A 16,969-nucleotide genomic window follows, 5' to 3' on the forward strand; every position below is an offset into this window, starting at 1 on the left:
CTTGAGGGCGAAATTTGCTTCTTAATAGATTAGAATAATACGCTCTTCACGGAGACTATGTATGATTTCTTATGATTATCCCTGGTTTGTAGTAGGATCCATGGGGGGGGGGGGGCCTCACATGGACTATCAGAGCACAAGTCCACGTGGGTAGAGGGCAGGAGGGGATGGAAGATGGGAGGGAGGGCGGAGGGGGGGTTAGCTGGGGGGAGGTAGATGGGGGGTTACTACAAATGGCTGTGGGTAAGGGGGGTGGGGATAAAACTGTTAAAAACTTGATTCCTATATGAATCTGTGTATACTTTGAATTGTCATCAATAAAAATGTTGAAACCCTAAAATCCTTTAAGGTAAACTTGAAAACCTTTCTGTTTCAACAGGCCTTCAATGATGTAGGGTGAGGGATCAGCCATTGGAAGAGTTCTGTTTTAATAAGTCCATTCCGTGCCTTTTCTTTCCTCTCCTCTCCTCTCCATTAAGTGTGAATGAATATTTTTCCTACGATTTTGTGGTGTTCCTTTCCAAATTTATATTTATTAATGTTATTTTAGGAATTTATGTAAACCGCTTTGCTCTGCCTCGGCAGTTACAGTGTTATAATAAGCCTGAATAAGCATAAACTTGTTGTATTCAAGATAAAACCAATTAAGAGAGATTTACCAGGAAGAAATGAGTTATAAGCATATTCCAACTTTATGGTTATTTAAGAAATAAAAATTCTGACCAGCCACATAATCAGACTGATGGTGGGTGTTTGTAATATTAACCATATAATTCTGTAAAAACTGCAAAGATTGTGTGTTCAAATTTGGGCATGCGCCCAATTTACGTGTAATTTAATTAAACAATGAGCCTATAAGTGCCAATAATTGGCTCAATTATTGGCACTAATTGTAATCAGTTAAGATGCACATGTGTAAGATTAGATATGTGATCCACATCTAAATTTTGCAGGGGTCCCGAAAAAGGGGGTATGGAAATGGGAGGGTCATGGGTGGATCTTGGGCATGGTTTTGGGCATGGTTATGCATGCAATTATAGAATAAGGGGGTTCAGCACGTAAATTTAGGTGGGGCATTTGCACCACATTTTTGTTGGTGCAAATGGACATGCCTAAATTTATGCTCAACCTCCAAGACTTAAGCACTATTCTATAAACCACTCCTAACTTCAGGCATAGCTTGTAGAATAGCACTTAAGCATTTCTTTTTAGCATACTGGAGTCGTAGTCTACTACTACTACTACTTAGCATTTCTATAATGCTGCCAGGGTTACGCAGCGCTGTACAAGTTTAACATGGGTAAGGATAGTCCCTGCTCAAGAGAGCTTACTGACCTTCCAATGCAGAAATATCATTCAAATTTCTGTTGTTGTTTCTGAAGTAGATTCTCAAAACATGACTGGTTGAAAAGAACAGTGGACTTAAGCTGAATTGGATCAGAATAACCCAGCCCACTGCTTTCCTATTCAGAAATGGTTAAATCTTCCACAGGATCTCTACCAAGAAAAGTCACTACTCGTATTGAAAACATACCCACAGTTGAATCTCATCTGATTTTTGTTGTCATTTCATGCACATATGTAGAAATGGGTTTGCTGACTTCATCAGATCTCTGAACTAAACATGAGTTATTTTCTGCCACAAAGAATTATAATTAGGTGTTCCTTCATATTTCACAAACTATGTTTAGGAATGTATTGATTGAAATGAATGCTTTCCACATTCACTGAATAGTTCATTTTAACACATTGCAGCCTCCCTCTCCTTTCTTAGGAGCACCATTCAGAGAAATTGGGTTTCAACTGACAATTTTGCTAAGTCAGGTAAAGAAACACAGTAGAGTAGATGTATCCTGCACATGGAAATGCATGGATGGATAGGTGTGAATAGAAAAGAGATCACATACACTATGATATTAAAAGGTGTAAGATGGAAATGAAACTTTACATTTTTCAAACCGTGCCCCATTTTTATATGATTTGCAATATATTTCTGTAAACTCAAGTAAGCAAAGTGTCACTTTTAATTTGCTGGTTTTTCTATTCCCTTCAGATCTGAAGCAGTAAAGCCCAGCACAGTGCTGAAAGTGTTGAACAGATCACAAATCTTAGGAAACAACACATGAAAAATTTATAGCCCCAGGATTTATTGCACCAGCAACTTACTTGGTGCAACAGATTCAATAGGCCCATTTGTACAATTCCTACCAGCCTTGGTTTTTTAAAAACAGTGGTTGCTATTATTAATATGTTTTGAAGAGATCATCTAGGTTATAAAAGGGACACCAGGTCAGGGCATTCACATCGTTCCACATATGTAACAAACAGCTCACCAAATGCAGATCCATTTCTAAAATATATATGAGGAACAGCCATGCAAAATCCATATTTTACAGTATTCTATAAGTTGAATACATATGGTAGAGACACCCATACTCCCCCCCCCCCCCATACTACAGCTACATGCATGCCCCCTTGGGTTTATGGGCTATAGCACTTATACATTATCTTACAGAATAGCATGTGATGTACCTATATGCCTAATTGTCACTTTTCCGTGTCCTTACATGCCCAGTTATAGAATTGCCTTTAAGTGTTTTGCCATTACAAATATATATACATATAATTTTAAGGTATGCCAAAATCATGCTTAGAACATGATTTTCCTTCAAATCAGTGCATGCTGGATGCATTTGTGCATATGTGGGCCTGGCAGTGCTGCTGCCCTTCTAAGTAAAATAAATGTAGCACCCCTTAAATATTGGCACCCCCCCTCTACACTTAGTTTGCTTACTATGTTGTGCCAGCCTTGGAAATTCAGAGTTAGCTCATGCCATTTTCATTAGTAGGTCAAGGCCCTTATGCGGGTCTTTCCTGTATTGTAAGGCCATTTTTTCCACGGCCGTAAAAACCCTGCTTTTCTGGGGGTTTTTTGCATTTTTGGCTGTATGCTAGCATTAAGTAAAAACAGAGACACAGGGGTTCTCCTGTAGAACTCAACTTGTGAGTAGTATAGAATCACAAGGAGGAAAAAGCCTCAAGAAGCTCCCGGCTAAAAAAAAAAGCAACAGTAGCAGGGCTGCTTCATCATTGGCACAAAATTGTATTTTTTATTAATATCATATCAATAAATGTATTATTTTTTAATAATATCATTACTTGATACCACCAATAAACAGCTGTCACAACCATAAAGATTAGTTAGGTACATATAAATCAAGTCTTTATCTTAGGTACATTGGTTTCCCAGTATTATTTGCCTTAAAAACTAAGCCCTGTTTACAAAGCCACGCTATAGGCACGCTTGCGTTTGTAGCATGCACTAATGCTAGAGACACACTTAGGAATATATGGGTATCTGTAGCATTTAGCATGTGCTAAGTTTAGCACACACTAAAAACGCTAACGCACCTTACTAAACAGGGCCCTAAAACTAGAATCTTAAACACCTTTCATGAATGTGTAGACAGTGTAGCAGATGTAATACAGGGCAAGCACTTTGCCATCTTTTCCTCCCCCAATAATAGCCAAGCTTCTGCATTCTGAGCAATTTGTAATTTCTTATAGTATTTAGAAAACATTACAATAGTCTAAAGAATTTAGAATCAATGATTATACCACAATATGCAAATCTGATTTTCCTAAAATGGTTTCAAATGGGCAATTGTCAGTAGGTAGATCACTTTCAGGCTTATTTTCAAAAGTGATCAACGGCTATCTTCCAATATAAATCGGGAGATAGCTGGCAATTTCGCAAAAGCGGCGAAATCGGTATAATCGAAAGTGGCGTTTTTGACACCATCGCCGCTTTCCCCTCGCCGCGCCAGTGAAAGTTCAAGGGGGTGTGTTGGCAGCAAAGCGAAGGCTGGACATGGGCGGGCATGGGCGTGGCTAACAGATGGCCGGCTTTCACGGATAATGGAAAAAAAAAAGCGGCGTTAAGCAGTATTTCACCGGGTTTACTTGGTCCTTTAATTTTCACGACCAAGCCTCAAAAAGGTGCCCCAATTGACCAGATGACCATGGGAGGGAATGGGGGATGACCTCCCCATACTCCCCCAGTTGCCACCAACCCCCTCCCACACTAAAAAAATTAAAATAAAACACTTTTTTGCCAGCCTGTATGCCAGCCTCAAATGTCATACCCAGCTCCCTGACAGCAGTATGCAGGTCCCTGGAGCAGTTTTTAATGGGTGCAGTGCACTTCAGGCAGGCAGACCCAGGTTCACCCCCCCCCCCCCTGTTACACTTGTGGTGCTAAGTGTTGAGCCCTACAACCCCCCCCCCAAAGAAAAACCCCACTGTACCCACGTGTAGGTGCACCCCTTCACCCATAAGGGCTATGGTAATGGTGTAGAGTTGTGGCGAGTGGGTTTGGGGGGGATTTGGGGGGCTCAGCACCCAAGGTAAGGGAGCTAAGGACCTGGGAATTATTTGTATATATTTTTTTAATTTTTAGACGTGCTCCCTAGGGTACCCGGTTGGTGTCCTGGCATGTCAGGGGGACCAGTGCACTATAAATGCTGGCTCCTCCCATGACCAAATGCCTTGGATTTTGCCGGGTTTGAGATGGCCGGCATTTTTTTCCATTATCGCTGAAAAACAAAACCGGCGATCTCAAACCCGGCGAACTCTGGCATTTGGCAGGGCTAAACCATATTATCGAAACAAAAGATGGCCGGCCATCTTTTTCGATAATATGGTTCTGGCCAGCTGTTGCGCTGCCGCCAAAATAGATCGCCGGCGACGTTCGATTATGCCCCTCTACGACAATTTAAAGTGTTGTTTGTGGTTCACAGGGCCGTGTATTCTGAGGCTCTGGTGTGTTTTGATTTAGTTTTGAGGCCCTATGAATAATGTGTTGATAATTCCTTCATTGCATTAAATATATTCACATATATTAGGCGAAACATGCCAGCATGTAGAGAACAAAGAGAGTGTAGTGAATGAGCACGTTGCACAATTTCACAAGAGAACTGAACTGAGTGCAGCATAGAGAGCTTAGTACGCTGATGGAGAGAATTGACTATAAGTGCTTTGCACAAGAAGATATTTAAGCTAACAGATAAGTTGGATTTTTGAACTTTCGATTAGAACAACTGAATTCATGGAAAATCCATCAGAACTTGATCTTTTATGTCTGTAAACTCTGGATATAGCCATTGGTAGAAAGGTGAACTTTAGTGCAATGATGGTGGTAATCAGTTCTATCAGAGGAGATGGATCCTAGTCTATGATGTGCACTCAGTTTTGAGCACTATTCAGTATATTAAAAAAAAAGGTTTCTATAGTAGTTTGGGATTAAATATATGCAGTCATGTTGAAATGCACGTTCTCTGCTGCTGGTTCTTCAGCGTGGAACAAAATACCAATGGAACTGCGATCTATATCTTGACACAACTAGGTATAAAAGGTGCCTAAAAGCTTTTCTGTTTTCTCAGTCTTTTGGTTGAGTCTCTGTATAATTTGACAGCTTTACGTAGTTTCAGACCTATTGATCTTTTGAGGCAACAAGAAGAATTTTGTCTATGAATTACTGTATATAGATATGTAGCATTGTGTGTGTGTGTATCTGAGTGTTGTGTAATGTTTATTTTTGTGATTGAAATGTAGTTTGTTGTCATTGACTTGATTATGATTTTGCTGGATGTGTTGGTTTGTTACCTGCCTGGCATGGGTGAGCTATACATTTTTGCTGCCATGTCTTAATATTGAGAGTCCTGAAGCTTGCCTCCAGATCAGTCTTGTATAAGACCATAAAACTATCTTCATTAATTCTTTGTGCTTTTATATCAGTTATGCAAACCCTGTACACTGTACTGAAGTGCCTAGAAAATGAAAGCATGTCAACATCCACTGCTGCTAACATTTGCAAGAAGAAAAGTTCCTTTGTTTTTCTGTCTGGGAATGCATGAAATTCCATTGAATCTTCAGCCATGATACTGATGATTAAGATGAACATTTCCTAGTATTCAATAATGTTGCATCCCTGGAAGCGAGGTAATACATTTCTGTGAAGTTCCCTATGGCAGTCCACTACCAACAGCACTCAGTTTTAACAGCAGCAAAATGACCACTCATTTTCCCTGTAGGATACTAGCTACAGCTTTGTGCTCTGCAGCTTTCAAAGAAGATCTATGAAGGCCATGGAATGGCATATCCCCCAAATGGGCAGATTGATTTAAACTCCTGAACATGAAGGGCTCTTCATTTCAGTGATAAGTATTTTGTACATATAAGAGCACTTTCCCTTTTCTGTCTCTGAGACTACTATATTGGTGGATCTATCTTAATCAGAAGCAGGTCACATAAGGAATTATTTGTATAAAGAAATAGAAAGTATTAGGCAGTGGTAGAAAATTAGATAATTTTAGAGTGACAATATGATTTTAACACAGTTTTATCAGAGCTTATATAAAAGGGGAATGTGGCATACAAATTTTGGAGGTAATTCTACAAAGTAGGTGTTAGTTATGCATGTAAATGCTCAGAATCACTGTTCCCTCTAAGCTGAGCGGGTGTCCTTCAACTGCTTTGCTACCAGTAGGGGGTGGTGCTTCATTATTGTATTTTCAATCACTGGGGACAGGCAGATTCCCTGGAATCCTGCAGAACTTGCCCGCCCTTCACTGTTGAAAATGTTAGTGAAACAGCACCCCTCACTGGCAGGACTATAGATGGAGGGATCCCACTCTGCTTAGACGGGAACAGTGTTCAGAATGCTAGAATATATGCACATATGTATGTGCCTATGCGCTATTCTATACATGTGTGTTTTGCTCTGTTTCCTGAGGCTGTCTCTACTCAAGAGATTAGCATGCAGTTAACCAGAGCATAGAACATCACTGTGAGGACTTAGAACTCTTGAACCAAAATCTTCTTAAATGCAAATTCAAACAAAAGAAAATGACTTTTGGTTAGGTGTGCTGGACACAGTGCTTTTTTTGTGCCAGTATGCACCGGTACGGCATACCAGCACCTTTTTTCCCATGGCTGGCTCACTTGCCCGCCCTCATCTTTCCGACAGCCCTGTTTTCTGTTCCTGCCGCCCCGCAAGTGAATCTTTTATTTTTTTTACCTGAAGTTGCAGCGCTGGCAGTGGTGGCGCTAGTGAAAACAGCAGGCTCACCTCCTCCAGCCTTCCCTTCCCTCTCAGTGTCCTGCTCTCACAGAAACAGGAAACTACGTCAGAGAAAAACAGGACACTGAGAGGGAAGGGAAGGTTGGAGGAGGCGAGCCTGCTGCTTTCAGTAGCGCCGCCACCACTGCTGAAGCTGCAACTTCAGGTAAAAAATAAAAGATTGAAACGCGGGGCAGCAGGAACAGAAAGCAGGGCTGTCGGGGAGCTAAGGGTGGGCTGGTGGGGCTGAGGTTGGAACTTGAACTCAACTTGAACTCAACGGGGGCTGAAAAGTGGGGCAGGTGGAGGCTGGAACAAGTCACTGAGCATGGATGGGAGGGGTGGATAGGGGCAAAGGAGAATCGCTGGTCATGGAGGGGAGGGCAGAGGAGAATCACTGGACATGGAGAGGAGGCCAGGGGAGAGAGCAGAGTTGTTGGACATGGATTGATGGAGGAGAGGGCAGGAGAAATGCTGGACATGGATGGAAGAGAGGGAAGAAAGGAAGGAGATGCACATGGATGGAGGGGAGGGGAAAGAGGAGAAATGCTGGGCATGGATGGAGTGGAGGGAAGGAAAAACAGAGGAAGGAGATGCACTCAGTTGGAGGGGAAGGGAGATAGGAGAAATGCTGGGCATTGATGGAGGGGAGGGAAGACAGAGGAGGAGATGGATTTATGGGAGAGGAGAAATTCTGGACATGGATGGAGGTGAGGGGAGAGAGTTGAAATTCTGGACATGGATGGAGGGGAGGGGAGGGAAGAGAGAGGAAGTGAGATGAACATGGAGGGGAGGAGTGGAGAAATGCTGGACATAGATGGAGGGGAGAGAGGAAAAATGCTGGACATGGATGGATGAGAGGGAAGAGAGACGAAGGAGATGCATATGGATGGAGTGGAAGGAAGAAATAGGAAGGAGATGCATACTAACGAGATGTGGGAAAGGAAGGAGAGGAGAAAAACTGCACATGGATGGGTAAAATAGGCAAAAGCTGGATCCAATCTATACCTCCTCCAGTCAAGTCTGCGGAGGACCCAGCTTTTACCTATGGATGTAGGGCAAGAAGAAAGGAGGAAAATAAACAAATAAATGGAAAGGAAGCCCTAGAATCGGAGTTAAGGGAACAGATAAGAAAGCAGCAGAATCAGAGACTGGGACCAACATGATCAGAAAAAGAAAGTCACCAGACAACAAAGGTAGAAAAAAATCATTTTATTTTCATTTTAGTGTTTGGAAAATGTCCAATTTGAGAATTTATATCTGCTGTCTTATTTTGCACTGGGTATACTGGAGCTGTAACAGCTTACAGAAATTATTTATAATGAAAAAAAAATCACAAGTTATTTTTTTCTCCTATACTGGTATAGTATTTTCAACTGCTTATATGTGCCATGGCTGGTATAAGGGGTGTGGCTACTGTGGGTGTAGCTATAAAAAAAGCACTGAATGGACAAGAGTCTCTGCCTTGCAGAACTGGGAGTCTCTTCTCTACCAGCTCACCCTGTATACAAGGGGAGCCAGAAGATTATTATTATTATTATTTGTTACATTTGTATCCCACATTTTCCCACCTATTTGCACGCTCTCAGTACTTGGTCATTTTACAGTAGCTTAAAGGAGGAGTATGCAAGAAGGTACAGCAAGTCAGCTTACAGTTCTACTTATGCCAGAATTCTGCATGCATATTTTTAATTGTGCGGACCCTTGCGTAAATTGTATGATCTGCTCTGAAAAGGGGGTGTGGCCATGTGACAGTTATGAGTGGATCAGGGTATTCCTAGAATTTATGCACACTGTTATAAAATAAAGGGGATCTGTGTCTCATTTAGATGCAAAGATTTATCCCAGGGATTACTTGTAAATCCTCAAGTCTAAAGTTGGGCACTAACCCCTGGATTCTATAAACAGTGACTAAAGTCCTGCATGCAAATCAGCATGTTAATAAGCCAATCAGTGCCAATAATTGGATGTTAAAAAGCAATAATTGGCACTAATTAGGATCTACGTCCATTGCTTGTTAAGCATATTCTATAAAGTGATGCACATAAAATGAATCAAGTGGATCTCAAAAGAGGGTATGGCCATGGGAGGGGCATGGGCAGGTTATGAGTGTTCCTAAAATTTACACGCAGTGTTATAGATTATGCCCGATCCATGCCTAAGTAAGACATGGGCATTTACACCCGGTTTCAGTTGGCATAAATGGCTGCACCTAAATTTTAATAGCATGGACAGCTACTACGTCTATTCTATAAACTGCTCCTAATGTTAGGCAATGTTTATAGAATAGTACTCAGCACTGTGTTTGTCGGCTTCAATTTTTTTCAGTGCCATATCTAGAATGTGACCCTATGGGCTAGATTCTATATATGGCGCTTAAAAATTCCATGTGGAAAAAAACATGTTTAGGTGTATTCTGTAAAGAATGCCTACATTTTATAGAATAGGCTTAAATTTACATGCGGTATATAGAATAATGCCAAGCGCCTCTCCAAGCGAACAAATGTAGTTGCGGTCATTTACCCCATATTTTACTTGGCATAAATCTCGATGCCTAAATTAGGCATAGGGTGGGTGTATTCTATAAAACACGCATAGATTTTAGAAATGCCCACGCCCCCCTTTTCAACTACAGTGGTGGAAATAAGTATTTGATCCCTTGCTGATTTTGTAAGTTTGCCCACTGACAAAGACATGAGCAGCCCATAATTGAAGGGTAGGTTATTGGTAACAGTGAGAGATAGCACATCACAAATTAAATCCGGAAAATCACATTGTGGAAAGTATATGAATTATTTGCATTCTGCAGAGGGAAATAAGTATTTGATCCCCCACCAACCAGTAAGAGATCTGGCCCCTACAGACCAGGTAGATGCTCCAAATCAACTCGTTACCTGCATGACAGACAGCTGTCGGCAATGGTCACCTGTATGAAAGACACCTGTCCACAGACTCAGTGAATCAGTCAGACTCTAACCTCTACAAAATGGCCAAGAGCAAGGAGCTGTCTAAGGATGTCAGGGACAAGATCATACACCTGCACAAGGCTGGAATGGGCTACAAAACCATCAGTAAGACGCGGGCGAGAAGGAGACAACTGTTGGTGCCATAGTAAGAAAATGGGAAGAAGTACAAAATGACTGTCAATCGACAAAGATCTGGGGCTCCACGCAAAATCTCACCTCGTGGGGTATCCTTGATCATGAGGAAGGTTAGAAATCAGCCTACAACTACAAGGGGGGGAACTTGTCATGATCTCAAGGCAGCTGGGACCACTGTCACCACGAAAACCATTGGTAACACATTACGACATAACGGATTGCAATCCTGCAGTGCCCGCAAAGGTCCCCCTGCTCCGGAAGGCACATGTGACGGCCCGTCTGAAGTTTGCCAGTGAACACTGGATGATGCCGAGAGTGATTGGGAGAAGGTGCGTGGGTCAGATGAAGACAAAAATTGAGCTCTTTGCATGAACTCAACTCGCCGTGTTTGGAGGAAGAGAAATGCTGCCTATGACCCAAAGAACACCGTCCCCACTGTCAAGCATGGAGGTGGAAATGTTATGTTTTGGGGGTGTTTTCTCTGCTAAGGGCACAGGACTACTTCACCGCATCAATGGGAGAATGGATGGGGCCATGTACCGTACAATTCTGAGTGACAACCTCCTTCCCTCCGCCAGGGCCTTAAAAATGGGGCGTGGCTGGGTCTTCCAGCACGACAATGACCCAAAACATACAGCCAAGGCAACAAAGGAGTGGCTCAGGAAGAAGCACATTAGGGTCATGGAGTGGCCTAGCCAGTCACCAGACCTTAATCCCATTGAAAACTTATGGAGGGAGCTGAAGCTGCGAGTTGCCAAGCGACAGCCCAGAACTCGTAATGATTTAGAGATGATCTGCAAAGAGGAGTGGACCAAAATTCCTCCTGACATGTGTGCAAACCTCATCATCAACTACAGAAGACGTCTGACTGCTGTGCTTGCCAACAAGGTTTTGCCACCAAGTATTAGGTCTTGTTTGCCAGAGGGATTAAATACTTATTTCCCTCTGCAGAATGCAAATAAATTCATATACTTTCCACAATGTGATTTTCCGGATTTAATTTGTGATGTGCTATCTCTCACTGTACCAATAACCTACCCTTCAATTATGGGCTGCTCATGTCTTTGTCAGTGGGCAAACTTACAAAATCAGCAAGGGATCAAATACTTATTTCCACCACTGTATATGACATATTTAGCACACCATGTTACAGAATATATTTAGCGAGTTGTGCATGTAAATCTTAATACCAATTAGTGCTAATACTTGCTTGTTAACTTCTAATTAACAGCGCTGATTAGCTAATTATCCAATTAAGTAGAAATTATACAGAATCCCGGAGTACGTATATCTATATATGGTGCCTAACTTTGAGTGCCGTTTATAGAATAGCATGTAGCTTGTTATTTTTTCAGCACAGATTTTATGGTCCTTAATGTGTGATAGTTAGCCAAAGATGTGCCTTATTCCCATAACATCAACTTACACCAGCCATTAACATGACACAAGTTGGCACACCTAACTTTTAGCCCACCAAAATGTTTTCATGTTAAAATTCTAGAATGGCTTAGTTGTACACCGAAGCCATTATAGAACTGGCACTTCGGACCAGATTCTATAAATCACACTCAAAAATTGGTGTCAGTTCCCATGCCTAACCTTTAAACTCGCCCCTTTTGAGATACGCATTATGGGAGTTAGGCACACTGCCTTATAGAATAGCATGCAGCCAGATGCACATGCAAATTCTAATGGGTGCCAATTGACTTCTGTAATTGGTTGTTGGTGCTCAATTATCGATGATCTAAACTCGTTACTCAATTAAATTGCACAGGTATAATAGAAGTGCACCAATTTTGGGCACACAAAGTTGGCTGCCATATATCGAATTGTCCTTGTGTTCTGTGAACAATGCATACATTTGTACCCAGACACATCCTTATGCAGGTAAACATGCTCGTTGATTATGTCCCATATAAAAGAATCTCTCTTTAAGAAAGTGCAATTTCTAAGTTAAGTGGACTGTGTGGTAGAAAGATCCCTGTACAAATAAGGCACTAGCAATGGAATTGTGATTGCTGTTTTCCAGGCATTCAAGTGCCTGTTGACTAAAGCCTCATATATCCCATGATTCCTCCCCAGAAGGCTGACATATTATTCCCCCGAGTTCTAAACCTGATGTTGGTTTCTATTAAATCCTGCTAGAAAGGCAGAACAATATTTGAAACAAGCCTGTTTGAACAAAACAAAATGTAATTGGACTCATTTAAAGTCTCTTTGCAATGAAATCTGACTTCCTTCTTGTAATTTGGCTTACAGAAACCTCTCAAAAGCCTTTTGCTTATGCCACAGGCTATGCATTTAAATTCAAGGGAGGAATGAGAAGAAAAAAGTTCTGAGTGATTATAGATCATATCACCTTCAGCTTAATTAATTATTTCCATAAGATCAATCAACACCTTATTTAGATAACCAGAGGCAATCACTAGTTAATTTGTTAGCTACGAACAATGAGGGTAACTATTTATTTGGTTGGTCAATAGTCAGATTAGTAATAGAAAGTCAAATGTACCTTAGCTATGAAAAGTAGCAGGATAAGAAATAATTAAATCATTAAAAAATACTGTCTCACACACACAAACACATACATTTAAAGATAGATAAAAACAAATTGCAGATATAGATAGATAGATAGATAGATAGATAGATAGATAGATAGATAGATAGATAGATAGATATGTGGGAGCATTGTAGGGGAATACTCTTATGGAAAATATAGCACTGTAAAATTATAAATGATTGTAGGGAGAGATCACCCAACCCAATCTGTTCATACCACTCTCATTTCCAGCCAGAGATAGAGAATGACCACTCTGCAAGATTTTTCTTATGCAGAATAGTTTTTTTTGTACTTCAGAATCTTGTTTGAAGATATTACACACTTCCTTTGCAACCCACCTTAATTCTATATTTCAATAATCTAAATAGCCACTATACTAGCGTGGATGTTATCCAAGGTTACAGTGTCATAGGCCCATAAAGCCCTAGGACCCTCCCTCCCCATATACAGAAACTCATAAAAGGTACAGACTAGCAAAATTGTCAGGCCCAATATTTAAAAAACAGATGAGATCCTAAATTTGAGCAGCTAAGTTATGCTCCTAAATTTGTGCTCTATTTTCATCCAAACTTAGGACCCTAAGAGGGGCATAATTGAAAGGGGCCGCCCACCTCTTACGGGCGCCCATTTCCGGGAACGGCTACAAGAAGGGGCGGTCCCAACGTATTATCGAAAAAGATGGGTGGCCATCTTTTCTTTCGATAATACGGTTGGGGCCGGCCAAATGGCTAGAATTGAGCGGATTTGAGATGGCCGGCCTCGGTTTTCGGCGATAATGGGAAACCGAAGGTGGCCATCTCAAAAACGAACACATCCAAGGGATTTGGTCGTAGGAGGGGCCAGGATTCGTAGTGCACTGGTCCCCCTCACATGCCAGGACACCAACCGGGCCCCCTAGGGGGCACTTTTAAAAATAAAAAATAAAACATTAAAATACCTCCCAGGTGGCATAACTCCCTTACCTTGGGTGCTGAGCCCCCACATCCTCCCCAAAACCCACTCCCCACAACTCTACACTATTACCATAGCACTTATGTGTGAAGGGGGGCACCTAGATGTGGGTACAGTGGGTTTTGGAGGGGTTTGGAGGGCTCCCATTTACCACCACAAGTGTAATAGGTGGGGGGGGGGGGGGGGTTGGGCCTGGGTCCACCTGCCTGAAGTGCACTGCACCCACTAAAAACTGCTCCAGGGACCTGAATACTGCTGTCATGGAGCTGGGTATGACATTTGAGGCTGGCATACAGGCTGGCAAAAAACAGTTTTTAAAGTTGTTTTTTTTTGGTGGGAGGGGGTTGGTGACCACTGAGGAGTCAGGGGAGGTCATCCCCGATTCCCTCCGGTGGTTATCTGGGCAGTTCGGACACTTTTTTGGGGACTGGTCGTGAAAAAAAGGGTCCAAAAAAAGGCGGACCAAATTTTCTCTACGGCCGCCCTTCTTTTTTCGATTATCGGCCGAGGGCAGCCATCTTTAAGCACGCCCCCGACACGCCCCCCGTCCTGCCTTCACTACCCTTCTGACACGCCCCCAGGAACTTTGTTCGTCTCCGCGACAGACTGCAGTTGGGGGCGCCCAAATCGGCTTTCAATTATACCGATTTGGGTGCCCACAGGAGAAGGGCGGCCATCTCCCGATTGGGTCGGAATATGGCCCGCCCTTCTCTTTCGAAAATAAGCCTGCAAGTTTTCAGCTGAAAATTCATCTTATCTAGAATTTTAAAAGTTTTGGAGCAGTTCAATAACATGGCATTTTTATATAGGTCATAAAAGTTTATATGGGGAATCCAAGATGGCCACATCCTATTGAGATGCTGCGGGTCTCGTCCTCTAGTTGAATACAATGCCTAAACGCCAAGGGAGATTGGCAGCCAGAGCTTCGCTACCAACTCCCTCCTTACCTGGTCCCATTGACCGCTTTTTGAGACCGCAGGGATCTTGTTTGGATATCGGAATGCTGCCAGTAGGGAGTTCCGGTGACTTAGGAGAATCGGTCTCCCCTGGCTTCGATACCACCTAAGCCCCGATATGCACACTCTGCCTCCCCAGCCGGTAGGCGCAAGCTCCTTTCGCGTTGACTAGATGGGGTCCCCCAGTGAAGGTGGTATGGACCGGAAGCGCGTTGAGTGGAGGACTCGTATTCATCAGAGAAGGGAGAGACGCCGCCACCGTGGAATGCGGGGAGAGATACCGAGGGACAGAGCAGGATCCCTGTGAAGATGTCTGAGAGGTTTGAAATACCAAAGGAACTAGTGGTTAAACCAAAGGAGGTCACTTTGGATACATTATGGACTTAGTTTCCGCCTTGGGTCAAACGTTTTTGAAACAGACTAATGAAATTGTTTCCAGAGTAAATTACTAGAGAATGACTTAAAAAGATCTGAGGAAAAGATTAAAGTAACGGATGATAAGATTGAAAAGATGGACCAAAGAATTACTAAATTGGAAACATTTCAACTTTTGATGATAAATGATGTGACAAATCTTAGGAGAAAAATGGAGATATTTGATAACTATACAAAAATTATAACCTAACATTTGTTAACTTTCATAGGATAAAGACTGTTCCTCCTATTGAAATGCTAAAGCATTATTTGCGGGACATCTTGAACATATCAGATCAGAATTTACCACCATTTACTGTACCTCTGCTTATTATATCCCAGGAAAGGAACTGAATCAAATATCAGAAACTCCATTAGATGTATCTCTTTTGCTTGAAACCTCTGACTCTGAACTTGCAACGGCTGCGACTTTGGTTGCGACCGTTGTATTACTACCTGACAAGAGTTGGATTTTCCGCCTATTTTTCCAAATAAAGAAAAACCCTTTTTGGGTTATAAAATATTATTATTTCCTGATGTCTCCATGGAGACAAGGAGGCGGAGGAAACAATTCCTGCTTCTTAAGCCTGAAGTCTTGCACTTGGAGGGTACCTTTTTTTTTTAAGATACCCCTGCAAGTGCATAATCAGACTTGATGAGAAGAAATATGTATTCACAGAAACTCACATGTCAGCTCTTATAGCCTCGGCAAAAAAGGATAAGCGCTAAAGAAATAAGTAACTCATCTCAATAGTTTTTGTTGAAACTTTAATCATTGTTTCTATTATTATTTGTCTCTTAATATTCCTAATTCTTGGATTCCCAATTTATGGACTTGAGCGCTAAAGTTTGCCTTATGGATTATTCATTATTTGTGTTATGCTATATTTTAATTTATGAAGCTTTTCCAATCAAGGAAGTTCTTGTAATATTTGATTAACTGAATAAATAAATTTTTTAAAAAAAGTTTTATATATAACACATGCACAGATACACTGAATGAGAAAAACATCCAAACACTCACAGAAAGTGGAGAAAAAAGGCCTCAGTAAAGATACCCAGCCATATTCTATAAAAGTTATTCTCCAAAATTTATGCTCCTAAAATTTAAGCTCCTAAATTTATGCTCCTAAATTTACGCTCCTAAATTTATGAGCATAACTTATGCTCCTAATTACAAGCATACTCTATGCTCCAAAGTAGATTATGCTCAATTTAGGAGTGTAAATTATGCTCATAAATTAGGAACATACATTTTAGGAGCGTAAATTAGGAGCATAACCTTTATAGAATAAGGCCCTAAGTAACTTTTATAGAATTGACCCAAAAATAGGTGCCGTTAAAATCCGTGCACTTAGCACCGATTTTAAAGGCAACTATCTTTGGGTACCATTTACAAAATTTGGCCCTAAGCTCCTAACTTTTTTTTTTCCACACATAAATCTGCCCCAGTTTCCAGCCATTTTTTATGTTCTTAATGTTAAGAGTTTAGTGAAATTTTACATAAAAATGTAGGCGCTCACCCTTAGTAAATTTTCAAATAGGCCAGTTTAGGAGCACAACTTTCAATGTCAGAAGCATATTGCCCAATATTCAAAACGATTTAGCTGGCCACTGACCTGTTAAATTACTTGGTTGGGGCTAGCCACTAATATTCAGTGGCACTTAGGGCCCGACTCTATATATAGCTCCTAAAATTAACACTCGTTAAGCATCACGCCTAAGTGTATTTTAAATACCATGAATAAATCTATGTGTGGTATTAGAATACGCTTAGGCATAGTTATGTGACTAAATCTGCGCACATCCATTTACACCAATGAAAAGCTGGTGTAAATCCCTGCGCGTAGGTTTACGTGTAGTAGCC

The sequence above is a fragment of the Microcaecilia unicolor genome, chromosome 4 (assembly GCF_901765095.1).
Source record: "Microcaecilia unicolor chromosome 4, aMicUni1.1, whole genome shotgun sequence".
NCBI classification, from domain to species: Eukaryota; Metazoa; Chordata; class Amphibia; order Gymnophiona; family Siphonopidae; genus Microcaecilia; species Microcaecilia unicolor.